Raw genomic sequence first — 13,425 nt, 5'->3', positions numbered from 1 at the left:
AGCCCTCTCTGACGTCAAGTGGAGCAACACATATTTCTACTAAACATTCATGTCTCTCCACTATGAGTACTATTAAGCAGTAGTACTTTGATTTTCTTACTTTCGGCTCCATTTTAATGGCACAGTCAGGGACATGCTGTTGATGCAGAATATCTCTCTAATACTACGTAGAAAGAATTTGTCATTTTGGTTAGCTATTAAGCCTTGTTATTTCTGTGCTGAGGGAGCAACAACAATCTCTCCATATGGACACAGTAGCTCCTTATAGAGGTTTCCTAACAAGAGAACTTTGTCTTTCTTACTGGGATTATATTGCCTGTGAGTTTTGTCTTTTGATTTCATGCCAAGAACTGCAATCAGAGTAAAACACCACGCAGGAAAAAATGAAGTGTATCTAACATATCCTCCACTCTAATACAGAGATATTTGTAAGAAAAATCAATGCAATCAAGTAAAATGAAACTGTCTATGATGAGAACATATGACAAAACATACCACAAAGTAAGGCTTAATAGGTGAATTATTAGGTTACTTTATAACGTACTGTCAGCCAAGACCCTGGTGTCCTTGTATTATATGCTGCACACATACAGAGTTGCTCTGAAACCCTGACTGCAAATGGTAGAGTAAGGTGGTCCCAGGCCACACAACAGCTTTGCAGCTTGTTAGTCAACTCTTTCTTGTGTAGACCAGAAGGAAGACTTGCAAGAAACTTTGCAAACCTGACACCCCTCTGTGCTGGCAGGAATCCCCTTGTAGCTCACATGGCTATAGGATGGGGCATTAGATGAGGTAATAAATTCCCAGTCTTGGCATTATCAAGTTGTTGTACAGCTCCCCCTCACTGATGCAATGCTGGACTTCTCCAGGTCCTCCAAAAGAAAGGAAAGAGGCAGGGCAGAAACTGGAAGCACCCTAAAAAAGAGGCATTTTGAGAAGAATTATAGGCCTAGAAAGAGAAAATTCATCACTTTCTGGACCAAGCCCTACTCCTGTTGAGAACAGGAATGCCAGCAAGAACAGCCCTAGGATCCCAATGATCTGGCTTTGCTTATACACAACGCTTTAACTACCCAGCCCTGCTTCTGTCAATAGCATTATCTGAGCAGAATAGATTTTGTTTCATTGCAAATGATTTTGTTTCTGAACTGGAAGACATATATCACTATCCTATGTCTGCTTTTTTATAGCACTTGCTGGATTAATATTTGCATTAAATTATCTTGCACCTAGTGGTGGGAATCCTCTTTTCTAAATCTTCAGTGAAAAGGGGAATGACTTTGCCAATTTAGAGCCAAAGTGCTAGATAAGGGATTAGAGACACAAACACCCCTTGTACAGATGGGTGGAAACAACAATCAGCAGGAGAGACAGCAGCCTGTGTCTCCCAAGTGGTCCAAACATCAATGGGTTTCAGGGATAAAGAGATGAGATGTGCTCATGAAAGTTCCCTGGCAATCACTTAATCAGGGACTGTTTAAATTACTTATCTTGCCAGCAACTGATGAATTCTTAACACCATGCTAGAAACACAGCTATGGAAACTACTGGGCTGGCACATAAATGATAGTCATTTGCAAAAATCATGACAAGGGTAAGAAAATCCTCTGTGAAAAAGTCAAGGTTTCTGCAAACGCAGCTGTGAGTAGCTTAATATTAAAACCTGCATAAGGAGGGTGGGCAGATCAAATCAGGCCAGAAGGATACAGGAAGGATTGTAGAGTTAGGTTTGTTGGTGAGAAATTAGTTTGTAGGTTATGTTAATGTAAATTAATAGAAAACAAACAAATTTGGGGCATACTTCTTTGAAATGGCAGAATGAAATGCAGTGGCTGCATTTCATCAACAAAAACTTTGCTTAACCTTATTAATTAGCAGACAAGAGAGGCAATGAGGAACATGAAAAGCATACATTTGAAATTATATGCTTTTATAGCTAACTGTCTTGCTAATTGAAAAAAAATATGGTTGACACAAAGAGTGAAATCGCCTACATCAGTGGCACAAAACCAAGAACGTGACAGAATTTCTATACCTACTCTCTGACATTTTGCTGAGTGCAAAACTCATAATGCCACAGAAGGTAATGACACTTCAAAATACTTCAAGTTCAACAGTAAAACTGAAAGCAAAAGTTAAGCAGCAGCTCCTAGAAACAGCTGAGTGAGATGTTTTTGTGGGTGATGTGTGAATTCTGTCCCTCTGGATCTGTTTACTAACGTGAAATCGAAATTACAAAACTGAATGAATCTTACAGAAATGAGTTCCTGAAAGGCCTAATCAAAGCCCATCAAGGTGGAGATGAAAGACTGACATTTCCTTTAGTATCCCTGCCATGAGGCACAATGAGGCAAACATTAATTTGTTTTGGGCTTCTGTGTTTATCTGCTTCAAATATTTTAGCTACTCTGGGACTGAAAAATGGAGTCAGTTAATATCCAAAGAAAGCAGACTTTGAGTCTATGATAATACAGGCTTCAGAAGTACTAAATTTGTATCCTTAAAATTGTATTTCTTTTAATTAGGGATGGAAGATAAAAAGTTTGAGATATTGTTGATAATCCCAAACATGCACTAAGAAAATCAGAAACCAGTTATTACCTGCCTCTGAGTAGAACCCAATATTCAGCAAATCATTTTGTACTGAAATTGAGGCCAATGATACATTCAAATACATTCCATAAACAGAAAATGAGTTTCTGCTTACTCTGACCTATTTTCCTTCTTTACATAATGACTGACCTGGCCAGTTTACAGACTTAAGTCCCTAGATTTTAGTTTGTCCGGTATGACTCACATTAAATTTCCATGGTTAGAGCAAGCTTACATGATATTGGCACTTGTGCTCACCAGATCATATGTACCTATTTTAAGACCCTCTCATTGAAGGTATTGCTGCAGCTGAAAAACAAAGAATTTACCACATAACATGATTATGAACGTGAAGAAAAACATATGTCATGGTATTCCTTTGTGAAGAGGGAAGATTTAAAAGAATATAGATTTTATAAGAAAAATTAAGCAGTTCTGGAATCTGATATTTAATTGTTTTTCCCTGACTAGTACACATCGTGGTGGACGGTAATTTTGGGTACCACGTGTGCTTCCTCAGGCTATGGGACTTCATAAGCTCCTGTGTTAACATGCTATCAGTAGATGCATCTCTGTCTTTCAGAATAGTGATAGTTTGTCCCTGCAGGAAAACTGTCCAAATGCAGTTTTCTCTGATGGCAGGAGAAAGCAAGAAAGCAGGCTAACATTTCCTTCCTACTGCCATGGTTGAGGGGTAAAGGTTTGATATGTATTTGAGTCTGCAGGATAGTTAAGTTCTATGGCAAAAAGCATATATGCATCATTACATAAGTCCAACAGCCCATAGACTGCAGAACAATTTTATGTATAGAAATAACATATTTTAAATACCTGACGAATGCTTCAGCACCACTCTCTAGCCACTAAATTATTTTAGTGTGTCTTAATACCTTACTTGCAACACTGTAACTTAATTAATTGGAGGTTATTTTTGATATCCATTAAGGAAATAATACATCTCACTCTACTGCCCATATCATTATGTAAATAATTTTGACATGAGTGCATTGGGAGGAACACAAGACTCATGAAGAAGATGAGGGTCCATGTTAGATAAGCATTCAGAGAATTCCCAATCAATGTTGGGAAAAAGAAACATAACCAAGATTATTGGGTTTAAATTAAAGAATTGTTCTAAGAGGTTCTGTGCTGACTCTTGTCCTAGTTTGTATCAACAGAAATCAGAGAAAAATACACCAACCCGAAAGAATATTGCACTGAAATTGGTCTAAATAATATAATAATCTTGCTTAAATTTTTTTACTGCAGTGTCCAAAATATCATACATTATCAGTACTAGAATCTCCCAGTCCTGCTTCCTTGTGACAGTCTCAATGCTCTCCATGTTACATTTGTCATTTCTCTTGCTGACAATATATTTGTCTTCTACGTTTTATGACTTTCTATACTTAATACCATTTTCTACATATGTTTTTCAACTGTTTCAGAACAACTGTTTTCAAAACAAATACTGTTTTCTTTCAGTAGTGGTCAGCTCCAACACCCAGGTGACATCAGACTCATCCCTACTGTTTTAAGTAGCTAATCCCTATATTTCAAGATCGTTTTTATTGGCTTGGCTACAGCTTATAATCAGAAAGACAGCCAGCCCCAATTAGAGTGTTTTTGCAAAAATCAGTTGCTTCCAGTAGTGTTTGAAGTCATTCACAGTAGGTTTAGATCACAATGTACAACACACCCCCTGAGAATGACAGACCATGAACCACGCTGGACATAATAAGCCTATTCTTGAAACACATCATTTGAAGTGCTTTTCTAGCTAGAATTACTTACGAAAGTTTATTATTAATAATAAAACTCAAGCTTTCCTTTCAGAGTGTTTCGATCCACAGAGAACCTGTTTTCAAATGGTATAAACTACTATTGCTTCAAAAGGATATTGTTCATTTATCTCTTGGAGCTGTACCTGTTTACAACTGTGGAGAATCAGAACTACAGCACTTCTGCTACTGGCATTAGGAAGAATTTCTGCCCTCTTGTTTGCTGTACCCACCACTCCTTCCCAGGAAATTATGCCTGATACACAGACACACACTTTGCTGTTCTTCGGCTGTGCAACTCTCTCTGCAGATCTTTTTCCCTGAACTGTGATCCTACTTTAGATGTGAGTTATCTTTACCACATCTTTATCCAAGTCCTTCAGCCATCATTTTAATCATGTATGCAATGATTAAAAAGAAAAATAATCAATCATGCTCAGTAGCAAGTTTATAAACAAAACAGTGCATAATTTTACAAGACATCAAGCTCTGCTCAGCACCTCTGCTGTGCAAAGGCCTCTTTTATCTGACTGAGACTCCTCCTCTCAGTAACAGCAAAATTACATGCCCTAGGGGAAAAAGGCCCTGGTGCTCCAAGAGAAGGTAATCACTAAAGGAAGAGTTCATTGAGGGATGGGGCATTTTTCCCATGTTTCAAATCCCCAAAGAATTGAAACAGGCCTATATTAACCTGCACACCTGTAATAACACCACAGCTAATGATCCAAGCCCAGGGAGATAGCAAATTCTATGCTTCACTGACTTAAGCGCTCACAGAAGCAGCTTCCAATTCTTCAGAAGAGCAATAAAGTCTTAGAATGTCCCTTCCCCTCTCTTTTCTCCCTCTGGTCCTATTTGATAGAATAAGCTGCTGCTTTATGGAAACCTTTGTGCAACAGTGAAGGCACCTGAATAGAAACTTGACATGGGAGCCTGTGGAGACCAGGCTCTCTCCAATAATTCTCACAATGAAATGCGTGTAAGAAAAGGATTTTCCAAATGATGGGGAAGCATGCTGAGCATTGTGCATGTGCCCTTCCTCCTTCAGCCTACCATACCGACACTGCTGACTGCATCCCACTGCACACCAGGGCAAAAGGGAAGATTACTTTTGTTCACATTCACCTTGAAATAATGAAGAGAAAAACATCAAACAGGAGGGAAATTAAACATTTGGAAGCAAAAGCTGTTAAGAAGATAAAATCACCACATTTAATGAAATTTTGTCACCACTGGAAATCTCAGAAAAGGCATTAAGAGTCACTGACTGTGCACTACCTCTGAGACTGCTGGAAGCAATGAATGACAGTGCAAAACATGCAAGAACAAATGTTATGTCAACTCAAACAGGAAAAGACAGATATCACAGAAGATGTATGCAAAAATATTTTAATCTTGCAATAGTTTACCTAGGAGAAAAGCAGTGGGGAGTTTTGCCTACAAAATAAGACAAGAAAAATACTTGTAATAAAAAGGCCAACCAGAAAAATTTAGCTCCTGAAATGTATTTTCTTTCACTTTGGTATTAAAGATTTCTCCTGGTGAAAAGATTCCACAGCATGGAGTGTGCCTATTTTAAGTGCCTGCAGTGTTAGGAGTTGAAACTTGTAACATTTGAAACAAAAAACAGAAAGAAGGAAAAATTCCACTGGTTTTGAAATGCATATTAGATTTACCTATGCATTATTCATTAGCAATTGCTGGCCTGTTTAGGGGCGGCAGTGGTCTCAAGTGGGATACTAACCCCATGCCTGCAATTGCTTATCAGAGAAATGGAAGGTGACCAAAGCAAAACAATATATAAATGTCTTGAGTTGTCCAGGCAGAAGTGGAGGCTTTGGTAAAGCTGGTATGTCTTCTTCCCAGGGAGCTCTGCTAAATTAGATCCCACTTCCACACCAAACACATCTGAATTTCCCAAGTAACCAGGCACTTGGTAACTATAGAAAGCCAACTTTTACTGTGCTCTGGGAAAAGCACCTCCTTATGAAAACCCCCAATCATGCATCCACTTTCCACAGCAGAATAAAACTTATCACCTGCATAACTTCACCATGGTATCTACGTTTGATACTTGCTCAATCTGTCATATAAGTGGCACTACTCAGCTGGCTGCCCTTAAAAACCTACATGAGCCACTTATGACTGACTACTTCAGTTCTCTTATCTTTCATGTCCTACTCTTTTCTCCCACCTAGAGTTTTCTTTCAGATGAAATGCAGCAAGTCCCCTACAGGGACTGACCTCAAAAGACAAGATTACCTCATGGTGCAGAACTGCACTATTAGTAGTTTCCTGGATGGACAATTCACTGAGGCAAAGAGTGGCTGCAATTTCCATTACAGCTTTTTTAACCACCTTTGTAAAGTGCTTTACACTTAAAAAGCACTGCATAAAATATAGGTGTCATCGGTATTATTTTCTGTTGGCTGCCTCAGGGTGAGTACAAATGTGGCCCTAAATTCAGCAGTCATCGCTTTATAGCCTCAGTATGTCTCCCGTTGCTTGTCCCTACCTTAATACATATTAGAGATGCCACCTGGATATTTCTATTCCCACATAAGACGGCTTATATGAACGTAGGAATGAAGGTAGGAAGGAATGGTGGCACATGAGATATGCAGTACATCACTGTCGCAGACACAGATCTACATAACAAAGAGCTTTGTGCTTCTTATGAAAAGTGAATTATATGAAGCTCATACAATTCTGACCCACCAGCTGTAACATTTCTTTTAAAGCCTACGTGTCAGTTTGGATAAATGACTTTGGAGAAGCAAGAATCTTGTGAGTCTCATCACTTATTTCTGGGGGTGGCAGGCTGTCAGACACTGCTATGCTACAACAGAGTAAAGAATGTGCACCTCTTTGCTGCTATGAAACAGAAAATATATTACATTCAAATATGATCTTCCTAGAAGATTAGCAAAGTTAGATAATGGGATGCCTGAGTATGTGTTTCAATAGGAAAAAAAAAATAACATTGGTGAACATCTGGTAGAAAATTTTTATCGAAAAATAAATTTAAATAGGAGAATTTAGGAACTGCCAGACCATCAGTTAATCTTTTCCAGCATCACTGCTCTGAAAGGATCTCATTTCAGAGCCTTCAGATTAAAGACTAAAATACATTTACAGCATGATATACCTAGATCATATACCATGATATCATCATGATATACCTAGTTGATATACATGAATGACACAGTTATACTACGATATACTTAGATATCTAAGTATAAACATATCCTGGGCTGCATCAAAGAAAGCATGACCAGGGGCTCAAGGGAGGTGATTCTCCACCTCTACTCTGATCTTGCGACACCCACCTGCAGTGCTGTGTTCAGCTCTGGGGCTCTCAAGAGGGACATGGACCTCTTTGAACAAGCCCAGTAGAGGGCCATGAAAATGAGATGGAGCATCTCTCCTATGAAGACAGGCTGAGAGAGTTGGGATTGTTTATCCTCAAGAAGGCTCTGGGGGGACTTTGTAACAGCCTTCCAGTACCTAAAGAGGTCCTACAAGAAAGCTGAGGGAGGGACTTTTGACAAGAGTATCTAGGGATAGATAGAAGGGTCATGGTTTTAAACTGAAAGAGGGTAGATTCAAATTAGATATTAGGAAGAAATTCTTCACTATGAGAGTGGTAAAGCACTGGAACTGGCTGCCCATAGAAGTTGTGGATGTCCCATCCCTGGAAGAGGAGTCACTTTTGACTAGTCTTGTGAGTTTCTTTCTATTGCTCTATTTCAAAACAGGAATGAGACAATATTACCATGGTAAGGTCACAACAATTTTATTTTCAGAAAACTGTTATTTCTAGAATAATGTTTCCTGGTTTGGGGAAGAAAGTGTAAAACCTTAAAGTTCAAATATGATAAATAAAAATACTACTCTAGCTAAGTCCTTCTCTCTGACAGCTGTCATTCGGTAATTTGTTCTGTGCATCAGGACATTCTGATTAACATTATTTGAATTATCTTCTCAGAAATTTCAACATCCTGGCAGGCTTTTCTGTTCCAAAGTTTGCTTCCAGAACAATTTATTGCGGATGAAGCCCTTGGAATGAAGTGCCCATCTATTGACGTCAATGAGAAAGTTGCCATTGTCTTTAACAAGCCCAGAATTTCATATTCATCTCTGAAGAAGAAATATTAGTTGGACCTGGCAAAAATGAAGTGCACTGGTCTGACTTCAGGAAGAAAGGTAGTACTGAGTGACACCAAAGGCCCATGTGGCCTAATATTCTGCCTCCACAAACCACTAGCACCAAAATTCAGTACAAAGACATTTTACCCTGACTTCCCTCCTTCTACCAGTCTCTACTTCAAGGGTTTCCTGGGCTATATGCACTTTTCTGTCTGTTTAGCTACCCTCAGTGAAGCTCTCTTCCATGCATTTTTCCAGTCTTTCTCTGAGACCATGGTAAATTCCTTTGAATTCAGCAGCCACAATATCCTCGACAAGGTTGTTCACAAGTCTATAACCAACTATGTGATGAATTGGTTCTTCCTGCCTGATTAGAATAAGGTTTCTGTTGTTTTCACCCAACACTCCTATTTTTTTTATATAAAAAGTCCCCATCAGTTTATCTAAGGTCACTATGGTTTTGTGGCTCTCATCCCAACTGTTTCTTTTCCAGTCAGAAGATTCCAAGTTTACAAAACTTTTCCTTCTATAAGCCATTTTCCTTCTAAGCCATTTCATGCCTTAGATCCTTGTTTGCCCTTCTTGAACTTGGTCATGCCAAACCCCAACCTTCCCACCCAGTGGTAATGCCAGTTTGGAGCCCATTAAGTGAAATTCGCACAAGTTTTTCTTATATTCATCAATTTATCTACACCAAATTCTATCTGATGTTCTGCTGGCCAGTCATTCAGACCTGTTCTTTCTGCCATTCCTCGTAATCAGCTGTCACCTTTACTACCATGTGTAACTTACTACCTCTGCAAACTTTGTTAACCGTATTGTTCATCTCCTTTTCCAGGTGACAAGAATAAGAAACCCCAGAGACAATCCAATGGGAATGTATAAAGGACAAAGCTTAGTTTGGCTATAGGTTTTAATATACTGTGAACATCAAAAGTCAACTGGCGAGATTTGTCCTAGTAATTCCATGCATTTGACTTTGCCTACTGCCACCACAGAGGCAAACATGCCATTGTTAAAATGTCATATTGTATAAAGAGGAGTGCTGCATACAGCATATAAAAAAGAAGACCTGAAAGGATTGGAATGGCTGTGTGTGGATAAGACAAGGTTGAGAAAACTTAGTGGTCTTCCAGCTTGTTAAAGATTGCAATAAAAACAAAGACAGAAAACCATTATTCATGTCCACTGAGATAGGACAGGGTATAATGAACTTACATTGCTGCAAAGGAGAAAATGTTTTGTCATTCAGGATAATTAAAAACTAGAAAAGACTGCCTGGAAAATGGAACTTGACATCGCTGGAGGTTCTTTAAAAAAGCAGTGTTAGCTGTATTTTTCATCTCAGCTTGGGGCTGTGGATAGAATGGGGTTGTAAAAGTGGGCTTCTCTGAACTCATCATCTTCCCAGGGAGGAAGTATGGCAGAGGTATTTAAACTTTCTTGGCTAACAGAAGGATGTAGGCCCTCTACAGACATGATCTGATTTTCAGAGGGGCAGAACTATTTCAGCTTTCATTAGCTTGCAAACACATAGGTATTCTTAGTTTTTGACACCCTGGACTTGTTCTCCTGCTTTGAGGGCTACCTAAACCTGATTCTACCTTCAACTACACAAGATTTATTTACTCTCTATTAATATTAAATAGGCAATTGATTTTACACATGAGATGAGGCCACAGGAATATTTCAGCCTTTGGCTGGTGGGGTGTTTGGGGTGCTTTCCATGGCTTAGCTCCCAAGACAAAAGGGGGTTGTGAAGAATCTTGCATCTCTTTCTCTGTTTTGTAGAGGTGTTTTCATCACTTTTTCATGCTGTTTGAAATATAGAGCATAAAGTCCCTTAAGAAGAAAAGGTAGTGTTCTTTTTTATGATAGGTAGATAGATAGATAGATAGATAGATAGATAGATTTTAGATAGATTTTGCGATGTGGATAATAGGACAGCAAGGATGTATCTGCCTTTGTGGGTGTATTACATAAATAATGCCAAATGGAAAACATGTAACTTGTGCTGAATGCCAACTAAACAAGGTCTGGAAATCTCTGTACCACCCAAGCACTTGTCAGTACAAAGGCAGGAAAATACAATTACTTCAGTTCTGAATGCAGACGCTCAACCTGAATATCTGTATATGTGATAACGATGAGTAAAAAAAAATACCTGTAAATTTCAGATGTTTCCATAAACAAAATGCAGCAGAGTATCTGCACTACGGATAGGATCCCACAAGGTGCAGCGAGTACCTCTCAGAGATTAGGATTCAGTGCAAGGAAGAAAATAGTTGAATGTCTGTAATACCTGCTTTTGAAGGGATTGGAGGAAATCTTTTTGATGAGGGGTTCCGATGAAGCTGAAAAATAAATCAGTGCAATCAGAAGCAGAGCCAAATACCCAGACAGTGCAAACTGGAACAATGTCGCTGAAGTCAATCAAGCTCTGACAACTTGCAAAAGCCAAACTGCTGCTCTAGAATACTCTCTAAACTGAAATCTTTCATACAGTGCTGTCTCCCTTTATCAAAGCAGAAATTGCTCACAAAATAAGAAAATTTATTAGCTCTGAAACAAACACGCTTCCATCAGCTTTGGGAAAATTTCGGACAAGTACATGCTCTACAGTTCTGAGAATCCAGGAGGCTGTTTCTGAATCATGACTTTTCTTAGTAAAGTAAAACTTCTGACAGGTATTAATGAGTCCGCAGCATTCCTCTGCCTCAGCTAGAAAGCTGGATGGTCCTAGAGCTGCGACACAATTAAAGTTATGTGAAATGAAACCTCCCTTCCATTTCATCTGTCAGTTTTTATGAGGAAGCAGCATATAAAAGGTTTAAGTTCCTAAAAATGAACGCACCATGGATATAGATAGGCAAATTAACACCTACCTTTTGGGAAGGACAGGTTAATACTTCAGTTGACTTCAAACATTAAACTGAAGTGCTATCTCATTTCTCTTCACTAAGGCTGGAAACTGAATCTGATAGAAGGCAGGGTCCCCGACAAGATTTCAATCTCTCTGATAAATGTAATTGTGTTGACATAATATGTTCAGATCTCTGTAAAGCATTTCACTTAATGCCATATAGCAGCCTGATCTTAAAAATTTGTCACTAACAAAAAATTAATGTTGTCTTTATCAAACTGATTGAAAACATCCAAATTATGGTTAATGGAGTCACCAGCATATAAGGATGTCTGCAGGACAGAGCAAAAAAAAAGCCCTTGGTGATGTTATGACTCATTGCTACAAATTGATGCAAATGGAAAATCAGTTATAAGTTTGAAAGTGGTAGAGTTTATTAGACACTAAGCCAAAACAATTAACTTATAAACAATCAATTCATTAGTGATGCAGAAATGGTTTTCCTTTTAATAATAAAAAAGGTGTTCCTCCTCTGAAAGACCAGAAAGGACCTTTGTGAAATCAATTTCTAACTTTCTGCATAAAGCAGACTAACAAACTTCCTTGGTTTTAATCACGACTGAAGCAGAGTCCATCCTTTTGAAAACCTGCATTCTCTACTTACAACTGTGATGGAGTGATGGAGACTCCAGCACTTCAGAAATTGCTCTATCGATTAGTTGACCTCATTTGTTTTAGTAAAAATAAACATGTACTCATTCAAAATACAGCAATGATCCTCATATCTAGCCTAAATGGAATTATGTTCAAACCTCCAGGCTTCTGATCTGGCAGCATTATTCTCTTGACAGAAGAGACCTGGCTACAGTCAGTGGTGTTTAAGCAGAACCAGTAAGGTACGAGGTAGCACATAGCAGCCTCTGTGTCTTCCAGAACAGGATTCTTCAGCATTCTTCCTGCCTCCTGAGAGACAAAATAAAACGGGAATGGATGAATCCAATGCTGTCAAGCTGTAGCACATTGTTTCTTGAGAGGTCAGAATCACATTATAGGTAAAAATCCTTCACTTTGCCTTCCCCCAGTGCCAAGGCCCAGAAAACATTGCCCGGAAGTGCCGAGGTATCACGTGGCAAGAACTGGTTTTGGCACTGACACAGATTTGCTCTTTATCTTGCTCTCTATATAGGCAGAAGAACTAAAGGGCTGATTGTATAAGAGTCAAAACATACGCTTGCTCTTAACAAAGGCACACGTGCCAAAAAACAGTAAGTTTTGTAACTGCCCTAAAATTATACAAATACTTCCTCTAAAAGCATTGTGTAATCCTCTAAAATCCAAAATCTATACACTCATGTCAGAGAAGAAATGTAGAGCTGTAAGCCACCCTGTCTAGATAAGGAAATAACAAATGTCTGACAAATAAATACATTAACAGTATAGCAATGCTCACTGGGAACTTATTGACTGAATCTCAAGATGGCAAAACCAGCATACCAAAGTGAGAGGCTCAAAATCCTACCAGAAAGAATAAACAGAATTATGTTAATAACTATTGACAGGGGTGAAGAATTTTATAGTGCACAGAGATTTTCCAATTTGTTAAGTCAGTCTGGCAGAACTGACAAAAATTACATTACTAGACAGCATTATCTCATGAAATGTCTGTCTGTGTCACTTTGAACCTTACACATTTGACTTTCCCATTCTACCTAATGACAAAAAGAGGATTTATTTAAAACTCCAAATACAATTTTGATCTTTGTGATACCAAGTTAGAAGAAATAAATGACATTTTTGTAAGCTACCATATTTGCATAGTTACTAATTGACATACATACGCACTCTACTTTTTTAACCATTTTTTTTAATTTGTTAAAAGCAACTAGAACAAAATTATAGTTATTAAACAATTAAAGCATATTCCTGCAAACTACATTTAACACTTTGTCATGGTTTAAAACCAGTCAGGCAGCTCGTTCACGCACTCCCTCCCTTCTTGCCCTCCCCTACTCCCAGAGAGAGGGAGAGGAGAATTGAAAA

Source organism: Neopsephotus bourkii, unplaced genomic scaffold (genome assembly GCF_033783945.1).
Source record: "Neopsephotus bourkii isolate Nb327-2 ecotype Australia unplaced genomic scaffold, CSIRO-AGI_Nbou_v1 NB_1686, whole genome shotgun sequence".
NCBI classification, from domain to species: domain Eukaryota; kingdom Metazoa; phylum Chordata; class Aves; order Psittaciformes; family Psittacidae; genus Neopsephotus; species Neopsephotus bourkii.
The sequence above is the reverse complement of the archived record's forward strand: the minus strand, read 5'-3'. Positions refer to the sequence as shown.